Source organism: Epinephelus lanceolatus, chromosome 14 (genome assembly GCF_041903045.1).
Source record: "Epinephelus lanceolatus isolate andai-2023 chromosome 14, ASM4190304v1, whole genome shotgun sequence".
NCBI lineage: Eukaryota > Metazoa > Chordata > Actinopteri > Perciformes > Serranidae > Epinephelus > Epinephelus lanceolatus.
Genome location: NC_135747.1, coordinates 43,829,577 through 43,844,372, shown reverse-complemented (window position 1 = coordinate 43,844,372; position 14,796 = coordinate 43,829,577). Strand labels below are relative to the sequence as shown.

Sequence of the window (14,796 nt, the reverse complement as noted above, 5' to 3'; positions counted from 1 at the left end):
CCAATCAGTGTTTTTTCAGCATTGGCAGTATAAAAACAAAATTGGGGAGTGCAGCAAAATGCCGCCTACCTACTTTTGTTTATACAGAATGTGCCTTTTTCGGGGCAATGGGGGGCGTGAGCAAGTAACAAAACGTGTAGCTCAGCGTGTGACGTAAACAGTGACGTGGGAGGGAAGCCGCGGCTGGTCAGTCCTTCGGCGATTCTCTCGTAAGTCGGCCCGTTCTTCACCGTCCCCGTCATCTGACAGTTAATGGCCTCTTCGTTTGCGAGGACAAGGAGGGCGCGCAATTCCTTGTCTCCCCAGTTGCTCATCTTTACAGTGTCTGTCAGGTTTGTGTTTCCCTCTTGCTACTAGCTGCTCGCTAATTCCTGCTATCAGCTGTTTCCTGTTTATCCACCGCCAGTGGCTCGCACGTGCGGCGTCATCAACAGCTCCTCCCACAAGTCATCAACAGCTCCTCCTGTTGCAGAAGGCCGCCTCGGTCTGTTTAAACTAAAAGGGTTCCACCAATATGTCTACCCTACGAGGCGGAAAATTGGGCACCTCGGATCAACTCGCCAATCCGGCTCTGTGTGTCTAAACACTCGCAGCTTGCCGGCAAAACGGCCCAACATTCACTGAAAATCTGGCAGTGTAAAAGGGGCTACTCTGTGTTGCCGGACACGTTGAGCCATGGTCAAAGTTTTTGCGCGACATGCATTTTTTGCCATAGCCCTCTGTTTCAGAGTGTTGGTGTCGCTGTCGCTGTTTCAGTGAGTTTTCAGTTCACGAAAGTTAATTTTAACATTCTGGTCGCCTAAAAAAAAGTGAGTCAGCGTTCATGGTTTTAAGACTGTTCTTTACTGTCTGAAATTCTCATTATCACAATAAACCATAGCTGTACAGTCAATACACCGTGCTAACCAACCCAACTACGGTTACTTCTGGCTCCAAAAATCCAAGATGGCGACGGCTATAAAGTCAAACCTGAGGCTTCACAGTGGCTTTGTCCATTATTTTATATGATCTCATTGAAATGAATGAGGGGCTGCATTTTTTCATATAGTGCTGATGTTAAACTTCCAAATATAAGAACACACTCCCTCTCCATGGCTTACAGGTTGTTTCCTCCGTGCAGTTTAACCTCCTTTCCTTAAAATGAAATGTTTCTTTTCACTTTTTGCTCATGTAAATAAACAGCAGCTTTCCCCACAGCGTCTTCACCGCTCTCTGTTTGTATTTATTTAACAGTAGAAGCTCCTTTTTCTGGCGACAGCTTCACTGCTGGCTGCGCCTTTTCATCCACAGATAGCCCAAGGTCTCCTCTAATGGCTTTCCAACATGCCGTTATTCAAAGGGCGGCGACCGTGTTGGTTTCCTGCTCCTTCCTTGGACTCTCAGTTATGTCATCTGCATCTTGCATAATGTTACGCTGCAGTACAGTGTCATTGAGATTCAAACAGCCCTACCCAGCGTCTGAATATTCTGCATTATAATAGCTCTCAGCCGGCCCCCTCTATTCATGTGTAAATGCTGATGTTTCTGAAGTACGCCCAAGCTTCCGACTGTTACTATCAAGACTGGCTTAATTTTGATGGCTAATGTGTTTCTATTCCTGCCTCCCACGCAGCACGGTCTGTAGGAGCTGCCGCCTTTTGGGAAAAGAGGAACAACGTTGATGTCCGTGTTTCAGAGGCTAATCTTGCTTAGATTGAATGTGATCCAGTCGGTGTTGCCAGTACATCCAGTCCAGTGCTCCATCTGCAGATATGTTGCACTGAGGCATCGGCGTGTCAGCAACCCTGTGTTTACTGTATCTACTGAGGCGATTAATTTAGGCTGAATATTAAGAGAGGCGTCCATTTGGCAGACGAGTGAAGCCCAGCCGTGTTTCTGCAGAGCAGTAGATTTACTTGGCAATTTCCTATTTGGCTCTTACCTGTTCAGATGCATGCTGGTACCTCTTGGCACCCTGTGCTGTTATGTGGCACCATCAGATGAGATGGAGCTGTTTAACTTTGTAAGAAAGAGCACCTTTTTTATTTACCTGTTGTCATGATTCAGTCAAATACATGTTGGCATTACCTTTCTGTAAACCACAGATATGTCACATTTGGACATTATTATGGAGCAGATACATTGAAACTAAACGTTTCTTTGTTTCAACAACACTGTGGTTAACGTGTGGTTAAGTTTAGGCACACAAACCAGTTGGTCACGGTTAGGAAAAGATCATATTTTGGCTGAAAATACCCGTTTTGGTGGCACAATCCAGGCTGGAAATGCAGCAGTGTTTCAGGAGAAAAGCAACCAGTTGTCATGGCTCTATCCTTGAAGAAAACTAAGTAATGTCTTGTTAAAAAACAGCCACCTTTGGATGGTAAAAAGCTGCTGGAAAAACGGCAGTTTGTTGGTCTTGAACAGTGCAGCTTGGCAGGTGTCTCACCTAGGTGACACATGATCCACCCTCCCCTCCACCTCAGCTCAGATACTACACCACATCAGAAATGTTGATATGATACATATGAAACGTACACGTGAATCTGTGGTTTGCAGAAACACACAATGTCAACATGTTCTGTTGGCTGTTCAGCTGAGGAGCCAGTTCAGTGTGTATATTGTAATATTTCTGTCAGAGATGATGATGAAAAGCAACATTAGCGACCGGCAGAATAATCCTGCACCACATCAGTCGCTCTAACCGGATCTGTGGTGTCATCTGGAGGAGAGCAATCAGGGCAGTCTGATGAGAGAGGCATGTAGATGGAGTCGAAGCGATCGGGCTCAGAGAGGAGCTGTATGGTTCGCCGTGCAGACGGATAGATGGACAGGAAAATTGGATTTCAAGACTTCCCATTAGGACGGCGGGTTCATTCAGTGTGCAGCGCAGCTGCAGGCATGCTGATTATGACAGCAGCCTCCCATCTGCACACAGGGCTTTAAATCAGCCAATACGGGGCTCAGGAGGGAGTGTGTGTGTGTGTGTGTGTGTGTGTGTGTGTACACACATACTGTACGCTCACCTACTCATTCACAAACACAGCACAGAATGTGGGTCATGGAGGTTTCTTTACATAACGTGTGACGTGTTGGTGCCACTTTAGTAGGGTTCTGCGTTGGCCTCTCTCCTATCAGACCTGTGGAGAGTGGATGGAAAATTAAATAATGGATGAGGTTAATGGGTCGTTATGATTACGTGTGGCCCTGTTTTCCATTTATTCTCCCTTTTCCAGATGGGTCACCTGTTCCAGTGTGCCGCCTGGTCCAATCAATAAAAACACACAAACACTGGCAGCTGATTTGGCTGCTGCTGAGGTTAGCACGTCAGCCTGCACACATCGGCCTGCACACATCGGCCCAGTTACAAACACAAGCCTGGCCTTTGTTGTTGCTAAGTTGAATATCTTTGTAACTGTTGGTTGGAAAAAAACAAGACGTCACCTTGTCATCTGGGAAAATGTAAAGTCTCCATTTCATAAATTAAACCTACAATTCAAAACAGTAACCGTTAGATGAATTGATAAGACGACCAAGATGATGTGAGTATATCTAGGATACTGTAAGCCCAGAGATGTGTGTTGTGCACACTCATACCTTCACACGTCATGAGTGAATGAAGCAGCAGTTTCTGCTGAGGAATGTGGGGCATGTCCCCCGCCGCCTGCCGTCCCTTCAATGTGTTCACAGAACTATCCTACTGTAACAACAGAGAGTGTAGAAGAAGAGTTGACAGCCACAGCAGCATCTCTGTAAGACTCAGGGGTGTTGAATACAGCTTTAGATTAGCATTTAGAGGCTCATGGCAGCGCCAAGAGTTCTGCTGGATAATTAAATGAAAAGTCAAATGATCAGCGAAGAGATGCTCATTCTGCAAGAAATATTAATATCATCAGATCTCATGGTGATCCATCCAGTAGCTGCTGAGACATTTTAATCAAAATCATTAATGTCAACCTCACAAGAGGAAAACTGAGGGAAACACCAAAGTCTTCAGGATTCATTTGAGAACCAAGAACCTTCAACAACAACACACACACGTGGTTACATTTAGCCAAAACACACACACGTGGTTACATTTAGCCAAAACACACACACGTGGTTACATTTAGCCAAAACACACACACGTGGTTATGTACATGGTCAATTTTACTTGTCATTTTATACATAAACATATTTTTACCTGTTACACAGCTTTTTGTGGATTACCCTTTGGGTACCTGACCCGGTGCAGGACTCTGGGACGTGCATATGAGCGGTCTCGTGCACTGTTGAGTAGCACGCACAGGCATGCTACTGGGTCCTGCATTGGCATGTTTGTACTGTTTGGGAAGTACTGAGCAAACAACTAGAGAGATGCGACTTGGTTTATCCTGCACGGGCTTTGTGGCAGTTTGTAAGGAAATGTTTGAGAGAGTTTTGTTGTGGTTGTTTTTAAATGTGGTGCCCATTCATGAAGAGTATTTACCTTTCTTGGATTCTTCGTTCAGCGTAGAGTCGTGTGAGGAAAACCGTTTTCTTTACGAATTCAAGTCATTAGGGTGAATAACTGACATACAACTGGTCATTGTGTGGGTGAAGTATTCTCTTAATATTACTTGTGTAATGTTCCAAACAAGATGGGCAATGTAATGCTTGTAATGTGACCTCTGCACCATGGGTGATGTATGGGCATAAAAGGGGAATAATAGCACAGAACATGTAGCTCTCACTGTGAACAGACTCACGCAGGTTTACCTTAAACGCCGGCAGACAAAGACCCAGTTAGTGATTTAAATATAGTTCAGTGTGTCAAGCCTGTGGCAGTTTCCTGTATGTGTGTCACTGTGTTCCTTTGTGCATTGTGCCCTCCATCAACCTCCACCCAGCCATCCATCACTCTATTGACTGTCAGTCATCAAAGGACGGCGCTGTGCCCCACAATGCCCCTGTGGTTGCCAAGCAATCAAGCGCCACATAAACACACTGGCAAAGGACAATATTTACGACGTCCTGTGTTAATGCAGTCCTCCCCCCACGACGTGTAAACACTCCCAGCTCGCCAAGGGGGTCAACAACAATGCATTGTTGGTCCCCAGGAGAGCTAACAGTGAGAGCCATTGTGCAGCAGTGAGGCCAGTGTGATGTGAACACACACTCTATCAGGCCTCCTGTGTGTGGCTGTAATAACGTGGACTAATGATATGACTGAAGCTGGTCCTGTCTTTACTTCCTGCTGTTCAGGAGACCCCTCCATGCTTCACGCTCTCTGGCTCTCAGGGTTACTTACTCCACACTAAAAGCTGGCTCACCCTCCTCCATCTTCTTGTGCGGCTCCTCCCCTGAGTCACGGAAGCGGTGCTAAATTTAGCGAGCCTCAGAAAGTTATGGTGTGGCAAGTTGTTATTGAGTTTGCCCCCCACAAATGTGTCTCACTCTGTGGCTCCCTCGACTTCTCTCAGTAAAAGGCTCGTCCGTGACTCACCAACAGCAGAGCGAGTGCGCTATGAATTATTGAACCAATGGAGGAGCCCTCATAAATTATCTAAGCGTGTGTCGCCCGGCGGAGCGGGGCACTGGATACATCTCATCTCGAACCCTCGGTGTCAGTACCGCCCAGATCTCAGTGTGGGTCTGATGACAGAACAGGGTCGAACTGGACATTAACACACACACACACACACACACACACACACACACACACATAAACCCACAGTAAAGGCTTCTCTTTATTGGCTTCTGCAGGAATAAACCAGAAATGACAAGAACACAGTCTGCACAAGCCACAGCACATCACATCAGGACATCCACCCAGAAACTACATACTTATTATGACCATGAATAATGTGACAAGCAGGGCTGCCAGGTGGGAAATAATAAACTTTAATACCAGAGGATTAAAACCATCATATTTCAGCAACGTTTTCGCAGGTGAGTCAGAACCAGGAGAACAAACAGAACCACTAACATGCCGAGGTTTGATGCTGCCAGCTGGTCGCTCTCCTCGTCGGCCTTGCGATCAATGAAATGCTGTGTCCCTAACGCCGAGTGGGCCGTTGTTAGCACCCGGTCGTATTGTTTGTTGTTTAGTCTCTTTGTGTGTGTGTTAGCTTTACACTAGCCCAGCTCTGTGCTAACTGTGCTTGTACATATATTGTAAATAGCCCAGCACTTTACATTACTTCGCACAAAACCGTAGGGGTGAACTTCCATTTTTGTTGTAACCTTTTCTTCTCCTGTTTTTGTTGAGTTCAGGGAGTCAGGACGAGCATCGTATTTTTGTTTGCTTCTTTTGCTTGTAAGGCCTGGGCAGCACTCTGAGGGAAAATTGGTGGGTTTTGTTTGTTATTTTGGCCATGTGTCACCCTGAAGTCCTCGCTTCATGTTGCACCTGTGTTTGACAGAAAACCATTTTCTTCTGTGATCAACTCTCAGATCCACTGTATCAGCAATAAATTGCTCCCTGTTGTTCACTATATGCTCTCTGTCTTACTTTTTATGTTACGCTCCAACACCCTTGACTGGGGCATAACACACCCCCAAATCTACCCACATCTTTTGTATGCCTCTGTGCTGGCGATTACCGTGGCCAGAGGCATTATGTTTTCAGGTTGTTCGTCCATCTTTACATACATATGTCCCATCAGTGTGAACATGATATCTCAAGAACGCCTCTTCAGATTTGACACAAACGTTCACTTGGTCTCAAGAATGAACTTCTCTCTGTGGTTGACATGTGGCTAGGTTTGGGTTCAGAAACAGCTTAGTTATGGATGGTTAGGAAAAGATAATGTTTTGGTCTACAGGTGTCTCACCTGTAGGTGACATGCCATCCACCATCCCCTCCAAAAACCACCTGGTTATGGTTTGGGAAAGATCTTAAAATAGCTGCAGTTTGTGGCAGTATCCCAGAGGAAAGTCTCAGTAAAATTCCACCACATTTGAAGGCACTATCCCAATAAAACACATGAATGGGTCACTAAAAGACGTCCTGTTTTGTTGTTTGTTGGTCTCAGCGGTCGTCTGTGGTGGTCTGCAGCTTGGAAGCCGTCTCGCCTGGGTGTCACATGATCCACCGTCTCCTCCACCTCCAGATGACAAAGTCAGCTCTTTTGTCACTTTGGAAACGCTGATATCACATGTATAATATGTACAAACGTATTTATGGTTTGCAGAAACGTTTTCTTCTGGCGGCTGGCTGTGATGTCAGAGGTCTGTCATGTGGTTATTTGCATGTGGCGCCTGTCAGTTTCTAACCTGAGCAGCACCTGCAGTCATATTACCGCCTGTCACTGCAGAATTTAAATGGTTATTAATGAATATAAACGTGAATTTAAACCTCATCAGGTTGGCAGTGATGACATAATGTATACTCACCAAAAACACACAGACCTCCGCCTCCACCGTCTGATCAATGGCCTCCTGCGGTCGCTGTATTGATCGTTGGATGTGTGACAGAGCAGCTAAATATTGGCGAAACAGCCGTGAACGTTTGAGTGTGTCTGTGGTGATGGCAGGTAGCCTTGAGATGCAGAGCAGCAGGTACTTAGTGAACACACTCTCCACAATGAAGGGCTGAGCTGAGCGCCGATAATGGCTCCACCAACAGCTGATATCTCTCTCTGTTCGCGGTGGATGATGGAGTCAGATCAAAATAAGCAGAGTGAAGAAAGTGGTGTTTTTGGCATGTAAGGATGGAGGGAACAAAAGAAGGCTCCAGTGTTATATTGGCAGAAAGATGGAGCTGGAAGTGACCCATGTTTTCTCTTAAAGCTTTGTCTCTGTTTGACAGCAATCCACAGCTCTGTTTGTGCTCTTGTTACATGGACACAAACACACCACGAGCCGTCTGGCTAATGCCCGCATGGTGCCTTTCGTGACTGTTATTCCCACAGGAAGTCAGGGCTGTTGGATGCCCCTGGAGACCCTCTACATATGCCCAACAAATAGCACACACCAACACACTGCAGCAGGGGACAAATATCTGAGCGTCGTTCTGCGAGGCACTTACGCAACGTTCATACCTCGTGTTTGATGCCTGCTGAAATGGTTCATTCTGACGACACATGTTCGTCCGACCGAGCAGAAGATCTGATTAGACTCTGAGCATCCAGCTGCGTAAATGAATGTGCATTTCAATGAGGAAAATGGGATTTTATTGAGATTCAGGAGAGACTTCGTATTAAAACCAGCCTGGTGAAAAGAGAAGCCAAGCGCTCCGTTCATTTTCATTATTCATGATCGGTGGAGGAAATGTATTGATCAGTGTCAATCACATTTTTCCTCTAATGCGGCGTCCTGATGAATAATTCTGCCCTTCACAGGTAATAACACTCATATCTGTGATGTAGATAAAGGTCAGTGGTTTAATATGGACACATTTATTTTAGTTTCATCTCAGCATTAATATGTGATGATGTCCACAACAGATTCTCCAAATTAAACAGAGTACATCGACTGTTGGTGACCTCCAGTGTTCTGTGATCCGATGCTTCAGTCGACAGGATGACATCGTTTATTTGTGCCTTTTTAAACTATTTCAAAAATAAAACTGTTAATGATGTGGCCGACAACAACTTGCTTACGCTGGGGATTGATCATGGTTTTATATACACTTTTAGACATAAGGGTTCCAAAAGAGTTCCCCCTGAAGGGCTGAGTTTCTACCCAGAAGCATTTGCTTCTGAAGAACCTTTTTTTTTAACACAAGGGTTCGTCAAGGGTCAACTCATCCTCACTGTGACCTCGTCACATGTCCACGTTTGGTCATGGACTTTCCACGTCCACATATGACGTCCAAGGTACCCTGGGTGTGTTGGTTGTTGACGTTCTGGGACGCCGTGTCAACTTCAGCCTGTTACATGCATTGTCTGTTTTCAAAATACACTTCTGTTTTCACAGGAAGTGTACAGTTTGCATACAGTCTCTTTCAAAATAAAAGCACTACGTTGGTACAACACCGCAGAATGACTTTTTTTTTCCTTTAACAAGAAACACACATGGTTGGGTTTAGGAAAAAAGAACAGGATTTGGTTTTACAGTCTTACAGGAAGTGAACACCGGCCTCCTGGGTGAAAGTTGGAACCATCCGCCACCCCTCCCACCTGCCCAACTTGGACTTCTTTCGTGTTGACATTCGTTGTTGTCCCGCTGTGTTTCTCCACAATGCCGCCAGATCCTGTTAAACAGTAACACCGACCGGCCACATATCATTCTGACATGAAATGGTGGCTTTTTCGTTGGTGTGTGACAGAACTCACTGACCAAGCATCAGATTTCGACGACTTCGGAGTGAGATCGGGTTGCAAGGCTTCCTTGTAAGACTTATGCCCTCTATACACTGTGCGATTTTAGCAGTCTTGTAAGACCATTGCATGACACACTGTGAGACGTGGATCTAATAAACTTTGGTACGACGTCAAGTTTGATGTGTGCAGATTGTACGATGGCCGTTAATTACTGAATCGCAGGTTGCGACATATGTCAGTCTGCACCGCATCAGCGTACGCCATCCATCTGCGCCACCATAGGTAGCTTGCTCACCTGGAAGTTGCAGTTCCTCTGCAGTTTCCTTCCATGCAGTGTCTTTTTTCTGGCGGTCATGATAGCAGCTCCACCAAACTTTCCACACACTTCTTTTAGTTCATTTTACCTCCATGGCAAGCGATCATTTGTTTGGGTTTAGCGCCGGTGTCGCGGTGACCATTGCGTCATTTCCTGCTGCACTTCTATTGGTTGATGAGTAGACGTAGGTCGTAGCAGCTGTCACACTGTAAGATGGTCATCCTAAATTTCTGACACCATCAGAATTTTATCTCAGGTTATCTTTGGTCGCAAGACGTTGACAACGGCCGTCCTTGAACCTGTTTGACAGTGCGACGTAAGACCACCGTTTTAGAGCCATGACCAAAGGGCCATAAGGGTTCCTTAAGGAATCGTTTTTAATCCAAAGAACCCTTTCTGGAAGAAAGAGTTGTTCAGTGATTGTTGAAAACACGGCTGTTCAAAGATCTTCACCCTGAGATATTCAAAAATTTTCGAGGCAGATGTTTCTGAAAGCCCCTTCATCGATTTATTTTACTTGTGTTCTGTCATAATAAATATATTGATACCATTTTTCAGCCAATACAACACCACACAGTCTGCTGATTTTTTTTTTGGGTTTCCAACCCTTCTGCACTATTGAAAAAGTAAAGGCCTGTAATTATTATGATTTCACAAAATCTCCTCCCGCTTAAAACATGACTGTGAACTATGAACGTTGTTGGTCATGTTGGACCCCATCAGCCTTTAGGAGCCTTTTAGGAGATGTTAGTGCCAGTGTGGGGTTTGCATTGAAAATAGTAGGGGTGTTTTTTTTACACGTGGTGTTCGCTGCCGGTGTATTTTGGCCTTTAGAAGGTGGAAAGGTTCTAGATAGAGACTTCAAGAATGTTGTGGGTAAGACTGTTACACCACAGAAGGGTTCTCTGTAGATCCTCTTGTAGTTTTTTTTTTTAGGTGGAACCTTTCACAAAGTTTCTACCAGGAACCAAAAAGAGTCGTCCACTGGGGACAAACTGACGTACCCTATATGGTTCTAGTTAGTACCTTTGATTCTAAGAGAATAAGTACTTTGTTGAGGTTAAAGCATCTCTGCTTATTTCCCATCATCTCTCTGCAGTTGACGTATTAATGACAGCATAACAGGAAAGATAATTAAAGAACTTCAAATCATTTATTTAGACACAGTATCTCTGTACGTGAGGTTCGTCACAGTTTGTCCCTAGAGAGATGATGTGTCATGTGATCACGTCAGGACGCTCCAGAGTCTCTGTCACATTTTGGGATCCTCCAGGTGACACATCAGGTGTGTTACTGAAAGCTCTGGACTGTGGTGGATTAGTTTTTATCCAGGACACTGTGTGAACTCCTGAATGTGATCCAGGTCGCTGGTCTGTCAGAGCAGCTGTCACCTCGTCCCGACTGACGAGAGTGAAACCAAAGAGAATTAAGGATTAATCAAGACCTCCAAACGTGGCCGGTGACGACACGCCAGCAGTAGCAGCAGCACCTGCCTGCACTCTGCCCTGTGTGTGTCTGCAACAGAAAGCACCTCACAACTCGAGTGCGACAGCCGCTTTCTGGTTTCCATGCCAACCACAAGGGCTGTTCACGTTGGAGCATGCTCAGTTTGGCTCCCTTCCCCTGTAACAATAGCCAGTGAGAGGGCTCACATACACACACACTCTCACACACACTCTACTCCAGCTCGCAGTGGGAGCGAGACGGAGAGGAGAGGCTGCCTGCTGCGCTGCGGAGCTCATAACACACACACCGACCAACAAACACACCTCCAATAACAAAGGTGAGTACACAAACCTGCAGATATTCCTCTGGATGTTCGTCTATTATTGGCTCCTGTCGAGGAGTTTGAGCCTCTGTGGAGGAAGGAGCTGCAGAGTGGAGACAGTTGTTGCCGGTGGAGAAACTAGAGATAAAGAGGAAGCATGTGCTCGGCTTTGTGAGTGACAGGACTGCATGTATTTATCACTGTGTTGTATAACGGCATCATCACACTCAGATCCTCCCTGCTCCAGCCTGGTTCGGCGTGGATCTTTTGTTTTTATGAATGGTGAACGCAGGTTGTTTATTCTGTTTAATCGGAGGTGTAGTAGTTGACAAAGCCGGGATCGCTCAATAATTCATGTTGCCTTGTATGGAGGGAAGTCAGGGGATGACAGCAGGTGTAATGTGATGCTTTGCATGGACACAGGTAGCTCTTTTTTCTCTTCTGACAGCTCAGCTTTTTACAACCCTCTGTTTGCTTATTCAGAGCCTCATATCAGGCATTTTAACGCCTGTTTGCATGTTTGACCTGCAGATATCACTCAGAGGGTGAAAGGCTCTCCTAGGAGAAAGGAAAGACAGATCCAGCCCTAGATGTTGAGCCGTCTCTGAGTGTTATATGATCTGCAGGTGGAGGGAATGTGAGGAGCGTCTCCTCATGCCTGGCTGACCCTCTGAAATCTGTATGTGGTCCGTCTGCCTGTGTGTGAGTGTGTATCAGGGACGATCAGCGCGGAAGATATCTTCAATATTATCCTGTGGTCTCGCCCCATTTCTCTCTCAGAGGCTCACTTAGACACACACACACACACACACACACACACACACACACTCAGGGTCGCCACCCGCCTCCTACAAGATTAATTGTTGTGGCTGATAAATTCGTGGTTGGTCGATAGTGTATTCCTCTGCAGCCGACCGCCGGCCCGCCTGTGTTTGTGTGTTTGTTGGCTGATCTCAGAGCAGCATGAATATCAACCGGCCTGATTATGTAAACTAGAGGTGCAGCCAGGGCTGGGTGGGACAGCTTCAATCAATATGATGATATCAGTGGAAATTTATTTCACATTTTTTATTGCTGAATGATGATTTGGAAGATGTATGGAAAAAAATCCTTATTCAGTCAGTCAAAGAAAACTTTATTTCCATTTGCAGTGTTATATTTGGCAGTGTGGCTCTGTTCTGGGGTCTCTTCTAAGGCAGAGAAAGCAAACCTCTCTGCCCTTCCACTCGCATATGTAGAAAGCCTAAGACAAAGAAAGCAAACCTCTCTGCCCTTCCACTCGCATACGTAGAAAGCCTAAGACAAAGAAAGCAAACCTCCCTGCCCTTCCACTGGCCCACGTAGAAAGCCTACGACAAAGAAAGCACACCTCTCTGCCCTTCCACTGGCCTACGTAGAAAGCCTAAAACAAAGAAAGCACACCTCTCTGTCCTTCCACTTACCTACGTAGAAAGCCTAAGACAAAGAAAGCAAACCTCTCTGCCCTTCCATGTGCCCACATGGAAAGCCTAAGGCAGGGAGAGCAGCAGCAAAGACCCCCAGGAACAGGACACAGCAGCATCAGTGACAAAGAGAAATGACATTGATAAGTCAGACACAACATGAAAAGGAGGAGCTGGGGTGAAGGCAGGTCAGAGCAGTGTAAATAGGGCGCCCTGAATGAGATTCGCCAATTGGTTGCATAGAAAGGAGTCATGTGATCTATCAGCCGACTCCCTTCACCAATCAGCTAATTGGGTTGTTTAAGATCAGCTGATGTAGCTGGGATGTGAGCTGAGCTTCACATCGCATCCAGCCTGAACTAACGCTGCGCTCAATTTGTTGTTCCTTACAGTATGATGTGCTTAAATATTTTTTACTCACTTTGCTTTTTTAAAACTACAATTTGTTTGATATCTATAATTCAAAGGAATTCTTCATCATGAAATGACCATTTGTACGTCAGTAACCCACCTGTTTCCATGAATTCATGAAGAAAACTTTGGTTTTCCATTGTGTGACTGAGAATCCAAAAAAGGCGAACATCCTTCATGAATTGAAATTAAATGGGTGTAGGAGCTAGTCTATTACTTGCAGCTACTGAGGTATTTAACCCGGCCTGATCTAGCTGACGTGCTTGCTTCTGTTGATGCCACAGTTTCCTTTGTTGTGTTGTGTTCAGAAAATCACCTGCAGGCTCCAGGTGCAGAAGGATCATCATATTTATTTCATACCAGCATGCGTAAGGTTTAATAAATGTCCATTTCTTCATCTTTAATCCAAAACTGAACACACACCTGTCAGCATGTTGAACACTGTTGCGCGCCACAGTGGACAAAAACCATTTGCCCCTCCAGGGTCGAACACCTGACAGCACAGTTTCCTTCCTACATTTATACGCTAATCTCAAAATATTAACACAGCGCCACCCAGTGTGCACACATATTAAATACGATCAATGTCTGCTGAGTGACATGACATATTTGACTCTTATAAGGGCTCTGCATTTAACAACAGCACACTACATTGTCAGCCTCATCAGCAGAAGAATAAATGTTTGCACTGTACATTTCTGCGAACCAGAGATTTGTTTGAACATTTCATGTGAATCCTATCAGTGTTTCTGAAGTGACGCTGAGCTGACTTTGTCACTGGGAGGTGGAAGGAAAGGACCCTCCAGACCATTACAGACCAGTAAACAACATACTGGGTGTCCTTTAGCATCCTGTCACTGTGTTTCCACCCAGGATAGTGCCATGACTATCATCATCTCAATATCACGATAATACCTGTGTGATTTTTAATATGATATGAAAAATTCATATCGTGATACTTGCATACTTCGACTTGTTGACACTGATGTCACACTGTTACCCACGGCAACAACAAGCATGTCTGAAAGTGAAATGATGATGGACTCTGTTGGTTCCAAAAAGAGGAGGAGCCTCAGTAGTGTGGAATAAAGGGAGGGAACTCAGTCAGCGGCTCCTCTGGCAGCAGCATAGTGATTCTGTCTCATAACAGCCTGTCGCAGGTTACAGCCTGATGATCAGAGATGATTTATACATATATATATATATATATATATATATCCCTTGGGACAGTCTTTAAATGTGTAATTAGCTGAACTATTAATATTGTAACAGAATCTGAAACTCACTGTGAGTTACTGTTGTTGTTCACTAAAGAAATGACATCATCATTTTTCTTTAGGTTTTACTGGAGATTTGAAGGAACATATGAAACTAAATCACTGATTTTGTTACAATTCTGTCTTCTTTAATTAATGATTATATATTGTTTTAATAATTTGTCATATCGAAAAAAAGAAATACTCTGAAATATTGGGCTAAATGGCATCATGTCATGTGACTGACCTGTAAGTTGTAGTTACACAGTTTGGCCACTTGGTCAAATTGGCTTCAAGGTCTGGTGACTTAACACATCTAGTACACAGTAGGGATGTAACGATTACCAATATTACGCTAAATTTCGGTTAATTTTTACACAGTAAGAATTACCGTTTA

General features: G+C 44.9%; 1 protein-coding gene across 2 annotated transcripts in view; it reads left to right on the top strand.

The window, feature by feature from the left end:
• Positions 1 to 14,796, top strand: part of arhgef49 (Rho guanine nucleotide exchange factor 49) — an 88,192-nt gene that overhangs the window by 15,701 nt on the left and 57,695 nt on the right. Inside the window, exon 1 of one of the 2 annotated variants that reach the window (XM_033613001.2) lies at positions 11,168 to 11,305. The exons of the other annotated variant lie outside the window; for it this stretch is intronic. The gene's annotated coding sequence lies outside the window, so the exon portion shown is untranslated. Of the gene's footprint in view, positions 1 to 11,167; positions 11,306 to 14,796 lie in introns of those variants that run through there. 2 annotated transcript variants of the gene reach the window in all.